We start from the raw sequence: 16,214 nt of genomic DNA on the forward strand, positions 1-16,214 counted from the left end.
TTTTGTTTGTTTTTTTTTTTTTTTTTTTTCATTTGGAGTGTGACTACCCCATGGATGGTCTTCGAAAATTTTAGGTGCACTACTGCTAGAAAAAGCGTCGCCAGACCTATAAACGGAGAAAACAGCTGATATCTAGGTATCGTTCATTGAAGTCGTTAAATGTGAGATGGGGACACGAAGTTTCCTGTGAATGCTGCGAGTACCTTAAAAAAATATTGCTAAAAAAATGATTGGATTCGCCAGACTAACAATAAAATTTATTATATTTCACGAATGTTACGATACGCGTATATATCCTTATATTAGTACATACATGTATTGGTGCGTATACTACAAAGCCACGAATACGTCCTTATACATTTCACGCATTTTATTGCAACGGAAATTTACGCGTAAGAAAATTAGCCATTTTCAGTGGCACTGTCAGAAAAATGTGTGCTTGTCATGGGGGCTGGTATAGTTGAGAGATCTGTTATTGTTTGGCTTCGGCACTTGGACGGCGAGCAATTGTCCGCACCCCTCTAAAAACACTGCATTTTGAATCAGGACCACCCTTTATATGTCTTGCTTTCATTTCGAACAACTTCTCCTATACCTTGGACTTACTCCGCTTTCGATTGGACGCTACATGAGTGACGCTCCACTGTTGCTGAGCGGGTTGAATTGAGCGAACCTGTGTATGGGTGACCCACTATTTCGTGGCCGCGTGCTTGTGAATTCGCTCCCTGATATTTGTGATGTACACTCTTAAAAATGAACTTCACCACATAGCAAGCTCCAAGCCAACCATCATCCCGAGTGACATCGTTCTCTCACATGATTTGTGGAAAACGGGAGGCGTACGCCTTTTTGTGATAATTAACATTTCTGCATAAGTGTCACAAAAAGGCGTACGCCTCCCGTTTTCAACAAATTAAGGAAGGGAACGATATCACCCGGGATGATGGTTGGCTAGGAGCGTGCTATGTGGCGAAGTTCATTTTTAAGAGTGTACTTTCTGATTCCCTTTCTATACCTTTGGATTACACTCTTAAAAATGAACTTCACCGCATAGCACGCTCCTAGCCAACCATCATCTCGAATGATATCGTTATCTTCCCTGATTTGTTGAAAACGGGAGGCGTACGCCTTTTTTGTGACATTTATGCTGTTCATAATTGTCACAGAAAAGGCGTACGCCTCCCGTTTTCAACGAATCAGGGCAGATAACGATATCATTTGAGATGATGGTTGGCTAGGAGCGTGCTATGCGGTGAAGTTCTGTTTTTAGAGTGTAGATTAGAGTTAGAAAAGAAAAATATGAAGATGTGTGTTTTAACCCGAATTGGTCGGAGGTCAGTTCGGGGGGAATAACCGGGCGGAATCGGGTTTAACCCGAAAAAGTCACTCCCTATAAATAGTACATATAGTGGCGATATAGCGTACGATGTACTAAAACTCCGTAGCGTTTCTATACGCAAGCAAGTTACAAGTAACTCATTAGTGTAACTATAAGCTACTCTTTTCTTATCTCGTTAGTCTCTTATCTCGTTAGTGTAACTATAAGCTACTCTTTTCTTATCTCGTTTCTTATCTCGCTTTTGAACCCGAGTAACTTCTTGAAGAACTGGTTCCTCTTTTCAGAGTAACTTGGGAATAGTTCCAAGTATGATGTTGTGAGGCTGGAACACATATAGAAAGGACAAATACATACAAAGCCTCAAGTGCCTAAGAAATTTCCTTCTTTCATTATTATATACGTACAATGTAATTGTATAATTGCACATTGTGAGATCAAGACCTGAATTATAATTATAGAAAGGTCAAGAACTAAAAAGTGTATCGAAGAAAAAAAGGAAGCCGCTGGCTGAAAAGGTTAGCCAAGCCGCAGGGCTCGAACCCACATCTTCTGGATTACCGGTCCAGGGAGAAGGTCTATATAGGGTTCAGAAGATGTGGATTCGAGTCCTGCAGCTGCATAGGTAACCTTTTCAGCGACTTCCTTCTTTCTTCGTTAGGCAGAATAGAATAGAATAGAAATAGAAAGAAAAAATTGTTCTTAGGCACTTGAGGCTTTGTGTGTTTGTCCTTCTGTGTTCCAGCCTCAGAACGTATCAATCTCCACCATGTAAAAAGTGTATATTAGGTAACAAGTAACTTGAAAGTAACTCGTTACTTTCCCAAACTATACCTTAGGAACTTCAAGATCATTTTTATTACCTGTCAATTCGTTAGTAACTCAGTTTATATTTTCCGAGTAACTTCCTCATCCCTGCTTAAAGTTCCTCAGCGGTTCAGTGTGGCCGAATTTCGCCTTACTTTTTGATGTTTCGAGCCGTATACCTCACATTCCGATAAGGCTTCGCTGCACTCACGCACCATATGCGCTCAAACCAGGGATGGGCAGTATTTAAATACATTGTAATTAAAATACTATTTAAAACATAAATACGTGTATCTATATTTTGTGTTTAAATACAGACTCGGAAAATGTATTTGTTTGCGCTAGCATGCGCATGTGACAAACCATTTTAGATGGCAAGTTTTTCACTGTTATTGCGGACAACGTCACGACTACCCAATTACCTTATTGTACGAAGCATCTTCGTCAAATGTAATACAAGCATTTGTTCATCGACACATAGAGATGCTGTTCGCCTTTGCGAATCTGATTGTACGGCCGAACAGAAGATGCCTAAATGATGCAGTCTTCGAGAAACTTCTAATATTAAAATCGCCACGATAATCTAACAAATACATGCTATTGATCGTTGCTGATTTGTTGTTATGACCATCGTTATTTCCGTAATTCCAGATGACATTTTCCTCACAGTATTTATAGTAGTAGTTACGGTATTTAAATACTGTACTTATACTTTGTATTTAAATACTCACGTTGAAAAGTATTTATGAAAAGTATTTAAATACCCCTTTCAAGAAAGTATTTTGTATTCATATTTAAATTTTTAAAAAATGTATTTATGCCCATCCCTGGTTCAAACGAATGAGGAAAATATGCATATATACCGAGGCTTTTCTGTTGCATTTTCAGCTGTTCAAGTAATCCGTTTCTCAACAAAATGTTCCGTAACAAATTCCCGTCGTTGTGAACACAAACGGTAACCAAGGAGGATTGTTTCCCTGACATATGTCAGGCCTTGAGCTGACCAGTGGAGCTGACGCTTCATCGTCTACAGAAGTTCAGTACCGCCTAAAATAGTCCAATTTGAATTTTATGACTGGAACCTCAGCATGACAAATCTCCAGTAGCTGAAAGGCAGACTGGTTGATGTATAAGACACGAGAAAATGCACACACTGGAGGATGATGAGGTGGGTTATCGAGAAAGTGCAAGAAAATAAGTAAGGTAGGTAAAGTCAAAGTAACTTCTCGAATCCCAGCTAAAAAAAAAGAAAGAAATCGTCGTATACACACACACACACCTCTACTATGTAATTCCGCCATTTCTCGGTTTCTCCTTGTGATGGTATTCGTAATGATCGATGGTGTCATTCTCCTAAAGGTAAACTTGGGGCCAGTGAATGATCGATGATCGTGCTATTGATCCGTTCACCTCCTGAAGCAATGCAACCGATTTGTTCGTCCGTTTCTCATGGCTATGCGAATACTGTGTTCCAGCTGCAGTCTTCCGCTTCACTTTCGTACAGCTGAGCCGAGCTTGGTTCTTTGGCGAAGCGCGGAAAAATAGATTCCAATGTATCTTACACAAACAGTCGAGGTATTCCTTTGTATTTTTTTTTTCTATTTTTTATTTTTTTTTTTTTACGTCGCGAGACAACTGAGATCATGAGCGACGCCACAGCGGTCGGTCTGTGGATTGCTTTTGCCCACCCGAGGGATGAAAGCTTATCACACGGCACCCCGTATTTAACGCCCCTTGAGGAAAGTCGAGGTATTCACTCCGATACTTCTGCAGTGTGAACTCTTTCAAGTACGCATTTTCCCTAAGAACAACTGAACCTCTGTATGCAATAAGGGGATGAAGTCGAAAAATCCCAAACCGAGAAAAGGGGCCTGATTGTTCGTCCCATTGACACACACGCATTTCCCGTTTCTTACCCTCCTGTAGCGGGCCAATAAATTGCAGTACGGTCCTAAATTTTCTTTGGCAGGTACATACTGGTATGTATGATGTCATTGCAGCAAAAATAAAACGGCCTCGGTGGCTCAGTTGGTAGCGTGTTCGCCTTCTGATCCCGAGATCGCGGGTTCGAACCCGGCCGAGGACGCCAGCAACTTGGTGGCAGGGTACAAGTTGCTTAGACACGCCGTCTTCCGCGAGGGACGTTAAATACGGGGTGCCGTGTGATGAGCTTTCATCATTTCATTAAAGAACCCTCAGGTGGGCAAAAGCAATGTGCATGTGGCGTCGCTCATGATCTCAGTTGTCTCGCGACGTAAAACACCCAAGTATAAAAAGCAAAAATAATAAGAAATGGGATAAGTCGACTTATCCCCTTACTGCGTACAGAGATTCAATTATTGATTGGAATTGAACTATTTATCTACGAAGAAATGCGTCCAATATGCTCGTATCAAAAGTGCGCTCATTTATGAGTTCAAAAGTGTAGAAGGTTGATGTAGATCCTCGTTATATCGATCTCGTTTTGTGTTGCCTTGTGCTGTATAGTGACTCCGGACAATAGACCGACATTATTGTTAAATAAATAAATATATACGTAACAAATGCATTATTGATTCGTGAATGATATCTGTCCACGGCTTATACGCATGTTGAGTTGAATTCTGAACATGAAATACGAATGGGGCGCATTCCAATGCTCTGAAGAAAAATTCGAAGTACACTCTTAAAAATGAGTTTCACCGCATAGCACGCTCCTAGCCAACAATCATCTCGAATGATATCGTTATCTGCCCTGATTTGTTGAAAACGGGAGGCGTACGCCTTTTTTGTGACACTTATGCTGTTCATAATTGTCACAAAAAAGGCGTACGCCTCCCGTTTTCAACAAATCAGGGCAGATAACGATATCATTCGAGATAATGGTTGGCTAGGAGTGTGCTATGCGGTGAAACTCATTTTTAAGAGTGTAGAAAAATTTACATAGTGAAAAGCTTTTTTTTTTCTTATTTCCACGTTAGCACCGCGAAGCAACTGTGGCTATGAGGGCAATACAGACGTGGACAGATGGAGAGAGGACAGCAGGAAGGAGTGGGTGGACAAGGGTGTTAGTAAGCGTCCTGGGCCGACTTCACACGAAACTGTGCCGGCATTCGTCTGAAAAGTCTTCGGAAAACGCAGGGAAAACCTCTCATATATAGTGAAAAGTGAAATATGTATCACAATGTACTGGAAAGTCGAGTGCAATGGGGGTGGACGATATGTGCCTTATCAATGTTCTTTTTAGTTTCACGGTACTGTTCAAGGCCTTCCACCTACCCCCCCCCCCCCCCCCACCCAATTGTACTCGATTTTCAGTACATTGTGCTGCTAGTAGGAACAGAAAACAGCTGTGACTTTCGGCAAATTCATCATCAGCATCCCCAGCAAGAATATTACAAACGACAGAGTTTGTTTTTCACTAATCATACAGCACAAGCCGCACCGTCCACCCCCATTGCAGTCGACTTTCAGTACATTGTGCTGCCTGGGTTACGATGAAAATTCTTTTATTTATTTTATTTATGAAATACTGCAGACTTCGTTGGAGTCCGAGCAGGAGTGGTCTCTGACACTACACAGAAAGGAATGCAAACAATGATTTCTATCACACAAGAAATTCCGAAGTTATCACATAATGCAATAATAGAATAGCAGCGCTTTGCACTTCACGAGATCACAAGTGTTTGACAGGACAAGTGCTACATACGATCGAGACAGGAAAGAAAACTTTCTAGTGATGTAAATGCAACCTGAGGGATATTATTCCAATCTTCTATAGTGCGGACAAAAAATGAATTTTTAATTTTCATTAATTTTAATCATTTAATTTTAATTCTTTCGGTTTCCGCGGTATATTACGCCACCTGTCGTTCGGCTCATCCGTATTCCAAAAGGGGGAGAGCACAAAAACGCACCAGCAGACGACGACGTCACCTGATAAAGTTTCAGGGGGTCTCTCTTGCCCTCCGCGCTCCGCGTTTTGAGCGTGCTTATGTTGACGCATGACGTGGCCATTGAGGCAAAAAGCAAATGCCTTTCCCACAGCACACGCCCTCCGTGGCGTACGAAGACGAAGCTCGGGTGACCAAGGTAGATTCTGCTCTTCCGTTGAAGCTGTGGATCCGTTCCCATGGTTTTTCCCACCTGAAGGGTTCAAAACAAATGTCTCTTGTTTGTGAGTTCGTGCTGAAACGTGGGATTGGATGGCAGCTGTCTCACGAAGGTACAGTTCGCCTACCGCGCGCGTTTGGATGGCGTGTTGCTCATATCCATCTGATACGTGGCACCACCTGCAGGGAAAAATCGTTTCTCTTTGCATGCAGCTTGGAGGACGAGTTGAATGATTGTTGAACATAAAAGCGAGCGAGCTGGTGGGTTGACGATGATATTCCGTGAGATTGACGGAAGGCAACGACGAACAAGAAGCAGTCGTTGCGAATTGTCTTCCCTCAGTCTCAAGCAGTAATGGGCAAGGTACCCAAAATTGTACTTAAAGTAAAATTCAAAGTACTGCATTTTAAATGTTCTCACACTAAAGTACAAAGTACTGGGAATTATACTTTAAAGAACTCAGTGCGTGTTGCGTCTCTTCCTCGGTTCAGCGTTCAGCTTTGTTTGTTTGTTTGTTTGTTTGTTTTTTCTCATTTGAAACGTTAGTTTGCATAGTGCCACGTGTCCGTTTTGGTGGTGACAAAATTTGATCAAGTGCTCATGTCTTGATTGGCTAAATGCCAATGGGAGAATATTTTGCAAGTGATGGTTCTGAAGCCCGCCAGCTATAGTTATACTGTAGCCCATGAATATGAACCATAACAGAAAGCATAACTTCCGTTTACAGCTTTGCTCTAACCAGCGGTTGTATTTTTTTCCCCTGATTTATTCATCCTTGCATATATTTGAACCCTATGAAAAAGGAGAACAGCAGCCCTTTTCTTGTTCACAAATACTGACTTCTAGACACAAAGCTTACGTGATATTTTGCATTTTTTATCTTTGCATTTCCAGTTGGCTACCTGAGTACTTGATGGGAAAGTACTAGACAAAAGTACTTGAAGTCTGCATAAAGTACACAATTGGAAATGTACTTAAAGTAAAGTACAAGTGCTCGGAAATGTATTTAAAGTAAAGTACAAGTGATCGGAAATGTACTTAAAGTAGTACTTGAGTATTTGGTAAGTTCTGCCCATCACTGATCTTAAGTGTCATCATCTCCAGAGTAGAATAACATACACTGACTGGTGTAGGCGCGCTCTAGAATCGTGAATCTGATTCCGAAATTCCTAAGAAGCGTAAATAAATTTTGCAAATAAAAACAAATAGAAGTTCCTTTACGAAAAAGAAACGGCTTCCTAGTACGTGAATCGGCGGCACCGGAGAAAATATCCCAGGAGAAAACGTCCCCAGCAAAAATGCGTTCCACGGAATTGTACACTCTCGCTCGTATACCTAATCAGTCACTGTTAGTGCGCGAATTTTCCTGTGATTTTTTTTTATTTTTTTTTAATGCTGACACGGTCTGGATTAGAACAGTTCTGTAGAAATGTACACTCTTAAAAATGAACTTCACCGCATAGCACGCTCCTAGCCAACCATTATCTGGAATGATATCGTTATCTGCCCTTATTTGTTGAAAACGTGGGGCGTACGCCTTTTCTGTGACACTTATGCTGTCCATAATTGTCACAGAAAAGGCGTACGCCTCCCGTTTTCAACAAATCAGGGCAGATAACGATATCATTTGAGATGATGGTTGGCTAGAAGCGTGCTATGCTGTGAAGTTCATTTTTAAGAGTGTAGTAAGTAGGTTGAACAAGAACAAAAAAAAAAAGAAAAAGAAAAACGTGGAACTTTCAGCAACCCAACATGGAAAGGGGGGAATATATTCTAGGCACGACTACCTCGGTACTCAGGAACTCGACACCATGGATATTTTAATGATTCTACCTTAAAAGAGTATTTTAGAAACTGGATTATATTTGACGCTTTACGTTTAAATTGTTTATTTCAGCGTCATCTCTCAGATCGGACGTATAAGTTCGCTTCCTATATAGTTCTGTATGGTTGTTAGCTCTATCCGCTGGCGCTTTGGTCGAGCCGTATACCTGAATAACCTTTCCTTTTCTTTTTTTAATAAACAAACTCCCATACCTTTCCCACCAGGCTGCACCAGGTCTCAACGGCCCCATCCAAGGACGCCTCTCAGGTATAGTTCCCATTGCCACACAGAGAGAGCGTCATGAGTCATCCTGAACTTCGTGGACCTGCTGCTTAGACGCGCGTCACCCGAAACCCACGAGCAGGTCATATTATCCAGGGCTAAATACACATCGTTTTCCTGTATTTGTATGAATAGTCTTAGTAATTCTAATATAATCCCCGAGCGAATTCTATATGATCCCCGAGCAGAATGGCCATTATACACTCTAAGAAAAAAAGGAGTACTTTTACTCCTTTTGGGGAGTAATTGCATTGCCACAAAAAATAGTCCCTTTCGGGAGTAAATGCACGGGAGTAAATGTCGGGACTAAATGTTGGGTTAGGGGACTAAAATGGGGAGTAATTGCAGACTAGGGGAGTAGAAGCTGCAATTACTCCCCGTTTTACTCCCTTTTTTCTTAGAGTGTACGAGGATGTCAGATTGTGTGTATATGCATATGGTCTCTCCGTCCCCTATACCATGAGACTATATACCAGCTTGCCTGCAACCCTCTCCCCCTTCTTTCTTTATGCATATGCTGCCGTGCTTTCATAGTTGTATGCATATTTCAGGATCTCTTAGTGCACAATTATCACATTATTTTAGTGATTACATTTTTATGAGACATCTTTTTTTTTTGCCGATTTTTTTCTCCAGTGACCTTTTCTCCTAATCGAAGTACTACAAAGTTCTTTTGAGGGGGAATGTCTCCACAGTTCTCCCCGAAGTCGGCCCAAGACGCATCTGCCACCCTTGTTTCCCAGTCTCTCCTGCTGTTTTTTCCTCCATCGGTCCACGTGTCTGTACGATGTTCATAGCCACAGTTGCTTCGTGGCGCTAACACTGAACCAAGATAAAAGAAAAAGAAAAAAAATGGCAGGACTGGATTTGAAGGTTATATATATGTTGCCGCATGGGATGGGCGGAGCAAACTTTATACCAAAGACCTAAGTTGCGAGCGAGAAAAAATAATGTAATTCGAAAGGACCACTGTTTCCAAGCTCGGCGTGCGGGTTTAACAAATAACAATGTCCCAAACTTGATAGTTGAAGGACGTTAAAGGAGCAGTGGAATACTTTTTTTTTTTTTCGTTTTCGGTTGCGGTAGGTTGGACGAAAAACAAGGAACGATGACCATACCCGACCCGTTAGAGATATCTCTGAGTGACCCGGGTGGAGTCCTTACGTCAGCTCCTCACCAGGCTTTCGTAAATAAAATTGATAAGGTGACTTCTGATAGACTCGCTGAAGCAGGGTGTCGAACAATCCTAATAGCTCGGCCTCGATAACGCCGACAGACAAGAGACTGATTGGAAGTAAATGTGCAATCAATGTTGCGCATTTGTGCATATTTAGTAAGGTGGTGGTGGTGGTGGTGGTGATGGCGATAGGGCTTGCCGTTGTCGGCCTCACGTACATATTTATTAAGGCTTTTGTCGCTCCAGTCGGCACTTGTGCTAGAAAGAGTTGACCCAACGGCAATGCCCTATGGGGATACCGCTGCGACACCGGACGCAGGTGGACTCACCAATCTGCCGTCATTGCGGAGAAAATCTGGACTACGTTCTTCTTTCCGTGCATTCACACGAGCGACATTCCCCCAGAAGCGGAAGATGCGAAAAGCGTCATAGCTTTCTGCTGTCACGTGAGCTCGAGCGCTCGACGTCGTGTCTTCGCGTACACTGCTAACCGTGCTGGGGAATATCCTGCTACACAGCCACAATAAGATATTCCGTAGCAGACGACAGGAAAACACGCTGACGGTGTCGTCTGCTAAGTGTCGTCTGCTAAGTGCGCAGTTCGCCACTCCCGGTATTCCGAACCGTGGGAATGCTCAACATAACACGGGTGGGAACTTCGGCTCTGTGAGCAGTGTTTTCGCTTTTTCTTCTACTAGAATATTCCGTGAGGATGTCGCTCGTGTGAATACACGGTTTATGTCGTGGTCAGGAAGGATTTGCTCCGTGCTGGTAGCTAGAAGACTGAGAGCTTCGAATCCTACCACAGTCCGAGGTCAGGGACCCCCTCCCCCCCTTTTTTTTTATTACTTCTCTCCTGTCCATCTGTTTACGTCTGTTCGCCAGTGTTGTTGGGACTGTCTGAGACAGAGTATATATACGAACGCGCATACTGGTCACTAGGCGGAACGGCGGAACGAAGTTATAATGCCGCTGAAACCTATATGAAAGTTTGGTGTTTGTTAAAATTTCAGCGATCGATTACTCGCGCATCTATTTTTTCTTCCTCGCAGTCCGCAATGACAGCCGAGATTGCGAAATGGAAATATACGGATGATTGGATTGTGAAACTGGTTTTTGGAGAGATCACCCGAGTAAAACGCTTATCTCACTTTCGATGTGAGCTCCGTTAGCAATTTGGCGTTTCCCCGAGCACGAAAAAGAAAGTGACGTTTTGATTGGCCACATTTGCATTTAGAAATGATCCCTCCGGATTGTGGCTCATGGTTGGTGTCCTCGCAGGATGGCTATCTTGAGAAATGACGCTGCCAAAATCGTCGGCGTGCTCAGACGGTCGTTATTTTGATGATTGTTCCTTTCTACAGAGCAGTAGATAGATAGGGACGAAAGAAGAAGATCGAGCTTCTTCCCCGTACCACCGTAAGGTATCCCAGGTTGAGAAGAACCGAGCCAGAAAGGGACAAAGACACGAAAAAGTAATATAAACATTTAAATACTGCGCCGCTAAAAACCAACTAAAACATCCGGATTAGTAACCAACTAGAAGCATATTAAATAAAACCAAAACTCGGAGTGTTTTTTTTTTCTTTTTCACTTTCTAACAGGGTGTTTTTTTTTTATATTCTTTACAGAATTTTTATTAAAAAGCCACGAGAGCAGAATGTCGTTTTTGCGGTTGAGTTCTTCATTGAGTTCAGTTCTTCATCCTCCCGAAGAAAGTGTACAACTACAAAGATGACTGATTACCTAACATTCATTAATTAACTCTTTAATTAGGGGATTGCGGGCAAAAGCGAAGTAGCGGAATGAGAGACTCTCGTATAGTTGAAAGCCATTCCACGTTTTAAAAAAGCCTTTATCCCACCTAATCATCGTCCAATGTGCGTGTGTGTGTGTTTACATTTATCCCGGCGTCCCTTTCAGAACGTTTCCAAAGCAACGGGTATATCTATATATAGGAAGAAAAGGAAAATGGCTCCGATGCACACACGTCTTTGTAATTATTTCTGCATTCGGATTATTTGAACAAATTATCAGATTCGACCGCCACACACATCGACGTCATCTGCATCGCGGGAAATTAAGTCCTTCCGGAGCTGAAATTAACGCTCCTGGTTGTGACCGGCATTGCTTTTGACGTTCCCCTTCGAGGATGGTGATTTGGAAGAATGATTGCTGGCCGCACCATGCAATATATGCCGTCTCCCTCCGGGGAGACTCCCTCGCCAGTCTTTTCCCTCGATTTCCCCCATGCCGGGAAAAGCTAGGGAATCAACAGCGGGATATACCCGTGTGAATATTCCCCATATACGTAGACTCGATGTCTTATAGACAAAAAAAAAAAACAAAAAAAACAGAGTCACAAATACTAACGAGATATATACGACCTCGGGAGGAAAAAAAGAAAGTAGCGCAAAATAGGTAATACATTTATTTTTATTTTTTATTTATTTCATTTCTTTTTTTGCTAAGGCTCCGGCACATCACCTCATTTGGCTAAATACAAGGCGAATCATGTTTTCTTTTCTTTTTTTTTAATTACCGAAGCGAGTAATTCTGTATTCGATTCGATTTCCGGTTCGAATGCGGAATTCCCTTTCGGAATTTCGAATTGGATCGATGTTTCTTCCAGACCAAATAAATTCGAATAGCTCAGAAGCTATACGCACGTAAGGCTGCACTCTAAGAAAAAAGGAGTAATTTTAGTCCTTTGGGGGACTAAATGCATTGCCACAAAAAAATAGTCCCTTTCGGGAGTAAATGCACGAGATTAAATGAATGACACAGAGTGGGGACTGCATTTCACGCTCTGTTCTAACCTATAGTCCTACACTCGAAGAAAAAAAGGAGTACTTTTACTCCTTTTAGGGACTAAATGCATTGCCACAAAAAATAGTCCCTTTCGGGAGTAAATGCACGAGATTAAATGAATGACACAGAGTGGGGACTGCATTTCACGCTCTGTTCTAACCTATAGTCCTACACTCGAAGAAAAAAAGGAGTACTTTTACTCCTTTTAGGGACTAAATGCATTGCCACAAAAAATAGTCCCTTTCGGGAGTAAATGCACGAGATTAAATGAATGACACAGAGTGGGGACTGCATTTCACGCTCTGTTCTAACCTATAGTCCTACACTCGAAGAAAAAAAGGAGTACTTTTACTCCTTTTAGGGACTAAATGCATTGCCACAAAAAATAGTCCCTTTCGGGAGTAAATGCACGAGATTAAATGAATGACACAGAGTGGGGACTGCATTTCACGCTCTGTTCTAACCTATAGTCCTACACTCGAAGAAAAAAAGGAGTACTTTTACTCCTTTTAGGGACTAAATGCATTGCCACAAAAAATAGTCCCTTTCGGGAGTAAATGCACGAGATTAAATGAATGACACAGAGTGGGGACTGCATTTCACGCTCTGTTCTAACCTATAGTCCTACACTCGAAGAAAAAAAGGAGTACTTTTACTCCTTTTAGGGACTAAATGCATTGCCACAAAAAATAGTCCCTTTCGGGAGTAAATGCACGAGATTAAATGAATGACACAGAGTGGGGACTGCATTTCACGCTCTGTTCTAACCTATAGTCCTACACTCGAAGAAAAAAAGGAGTACTTTTACTCCTTTTAGGGACTAAATGCATTGCCACAAAAAATAGTCCCTTTCGGGAGTAAATGCACGAGATTAAATGAATGACACAGAGTGGGGACTGCATTTCACGCTCTGTTCTAACCTATAGTCCTACACTCGAAGAAAAAAAGGAGTACTTTTACTCCTTTTAGGGACTAAATGCATTGCCACAAAAAATAGTCCCTTTCGGGAGTAAATGCACGAGATTAAATGAATGACACAGAGTGGGGACTGCATTTCACGCTCTGTTCTAACCTATAGTCCTACACTCGAAGAAAAAAAGGAGTACTTTTACTCCTTTTAGGGACTAAATGCATTGCCACAAAAAATAGTCCCTTTCGGGAGTAAATGCACGGGAGTAAATGAATGTCACAGAGTGGAGACGGCATTTCACGCGCTGTTGTAAGAGTCCCAGGTGCATAATTGGTGCGCATGCATGAAAATACTTTGAAGCAAACCGTCAACCCTGATATATCGAGCGATATAAAATCTTGCGCCATACTATAGGGCACAATTTGCGAAGAACGATGCGCTAACTGTTTCTTACTCTGTGTGTGGGGAAAATTGCTACGTTGTCTGAGTTATACAGCCTTATGTCGTTCAAATTGACCAAGGGCACATATTTAAGTATAGAAGGTTGCATTCAAGAGAACATTCACAAAGTTTAGTGACCATTTGCAGTCCTGGGGAGTAAATGTCGGGACCAAATGTCGGGTTAGGGGACTAAAATGGGGAGAAATTGCAGACTAGGGGAGTAGAAGCTGCAATTACTCCCAGTTTTACTCCTTTTTTTCTTAGAGTGTAGGTAAACCTAGATAAACCTACCTATACACTCTTAAAAATGAACTTCACCGCATAGCATGCTCCTAGCCAACCATCATCTCGAATTATATCGTTATGTGCCCTGATTTGTTGAAAGCGGGAGGCGTACGCCTTTTCTGTGACACTTATGCTGTTCATAATTGTCACAGAAAAGGCGTACGCCCCCCGTTTTCAACAAATCAGGGCAGATAACGATATCATTCCAGATTATGGTTGGCTAGGAGCGTGCTATGAGGTGAAGTTCATTTTTAAGAGTGTAGGTCTAACCTAGTCCTAGGTAGGCAGGTAGGTTAAGTCCTACACTCTCAGAAATGAACTTCACTGCATAGCACGCTCCTAGCCAATCATGATCTCGAATGATAGCATTATCTACACCGATTTGTTGAAAATGGGAGGCGTACGCCTTTTTTGTGACAATTATGAACAGCATAAGTGTCACAAAAAAAGCGTACGCCCCCGGTTTTCAACAAATCAGGGCACATAACGATATCATTCGAGATCACGGTTGGCTAGGAGCGTGCTATGCAGTGAAGTTAATTTTTAAGAGTGTAGGTACATACTTCATGTGCATGAAAGAAAATACTTCGAATTAAACCGTCAACCGTAATATGTCGAGTGATATAAAATCTTGGGACATGCATAGGGCACAATTTGCCTTGCTCTGTGTGGGTGGAAAATTGCTGCGATAACTAAACTATATAGCCTTATTCCATCAGATTCACGAAGAGCACGTATTTACTGAATTGCATTCAGCAGATCACTTGCGAAGTTCAGTGAGACTATTTGCTTTCCGGGGGGAGTAAATTTCGGGGTTAAGGGGAGTAATTACAATCTAGGGGACTACAATTACTCTCCCATTTTAAATCTTTTTCTTTTTTCTTCAATACGGCATAAAAGAAAATGACCGCTACTTCATTTTCTTATCCGTATGAATATATCATATACGGGATACATGTATCCCGCATATATATCATATACATGCGCTGCATGCGTATCCGGTCCGGTTATTCGTATTTTATTCGGTTTTAAAAAAAATGATTATTCGCACGTGCTTCGTGACAAACAAGACCAACGAATTAAACAAAAACAAAAGAACATGCATGACTGTGAAGTCTGGTTGGATAACGCAGCAATCAAAGCACTCTTCCCAGAGGGCATTTCACGAGAAAGCGAAGGAGTGCCAGCGCCAGGGGCGCCCCAGGCGCTGGCACTCCTTCGCTTTTTCGTGGATTACTTGTTGATTTGTCCCTTAGGCTCTTGGAGGCTCTATCTGTTATAGGTTTGTCCGTATGGATGGAGCGCGTCTTGGCTCGTGTACCTATCTGTTACTGTCGTGTTTTGGGCCCCGAATCTCTCGTAAATGCTTCGATGAACACACTGCGCGTTACCGCATTCCATAAGGCTGCGAGTTCGAACTCAGCCGTGGACGCCAACAGCTCGATACAAGCTGCTTAGAGACGTTGTGTGGTGAGATTTGGGCGTATATACGTTTAAAGTGAATCCACAGACCGTCGCTCAGGATCATACTAATCCTACACTCTAAAAACAAGTTGGTCTTAAGTTTTCCTTATGTTTTCCGGGAGATGGCACCGTCAACCCTGAAGTCGGCCCATGACGCATATATATACTAAGCCCCTCGCCCGCTATTTCCTGCTGTCATCTGTCCACGCCTCTACATCACTCACATGGTGTTGTCACCACGGTGCTAACGCAGAATTAAAAAAAAAAAAAAAAAAAAGGAGGGGAATGCTCTGATTTTATTAACTTCACCGAGTATGGCACAATACGTTGAAAATATATATGATGAAGGATTCAGCGGGGAGACTCACAACTTCACCACACATCAAAAGCGTTAAACAATTTGACCTCCACACCAAGGTCCTTTTGCGTACGAATTAGGTAAGGTGAACTCTCTCAGAGCGGTTGGGCGCAGGGTTCGCCGAATGGACCCAGTTTAAAAAAAACCACCCGGGTTTTTTTGGGTCCACCCGGGCTGAAAAACCCAATAAAGCCCACACGCGGGTGAAATACAGAAACGAAGGAAAAAAAAAAAAGAAAAGAAGGAAAAGGGACGACTGCTTCGGAGATTCCTTTACCGTAAATTCTACAGCGGCAAACAATTATTTCTTCAAGAAACATGAAAAATAGGTGGAGAACGGCTGTTGCGTGTCATATGCAGCAGTTCGAAAAAAAAAAAAATCCCAGCACCCGAAAAACCCGAAAAAACCCACTGGGGCGGGCTTTT

This window comes from Ornithodoros turicata, chromosome 1, assembly GCF_037126465.1.
Source record: "Ornithodoros turicata isolate Travis chromosome 1, ASM3712646v1, whole genome shotgun sequence".
Taxonomy (NCBI): Eukaryota; Metazoa; Arthropoda; class Arachnida; order Ixodida; family Argasidae; genus Ornithodoros; species Ornithodoros turicata.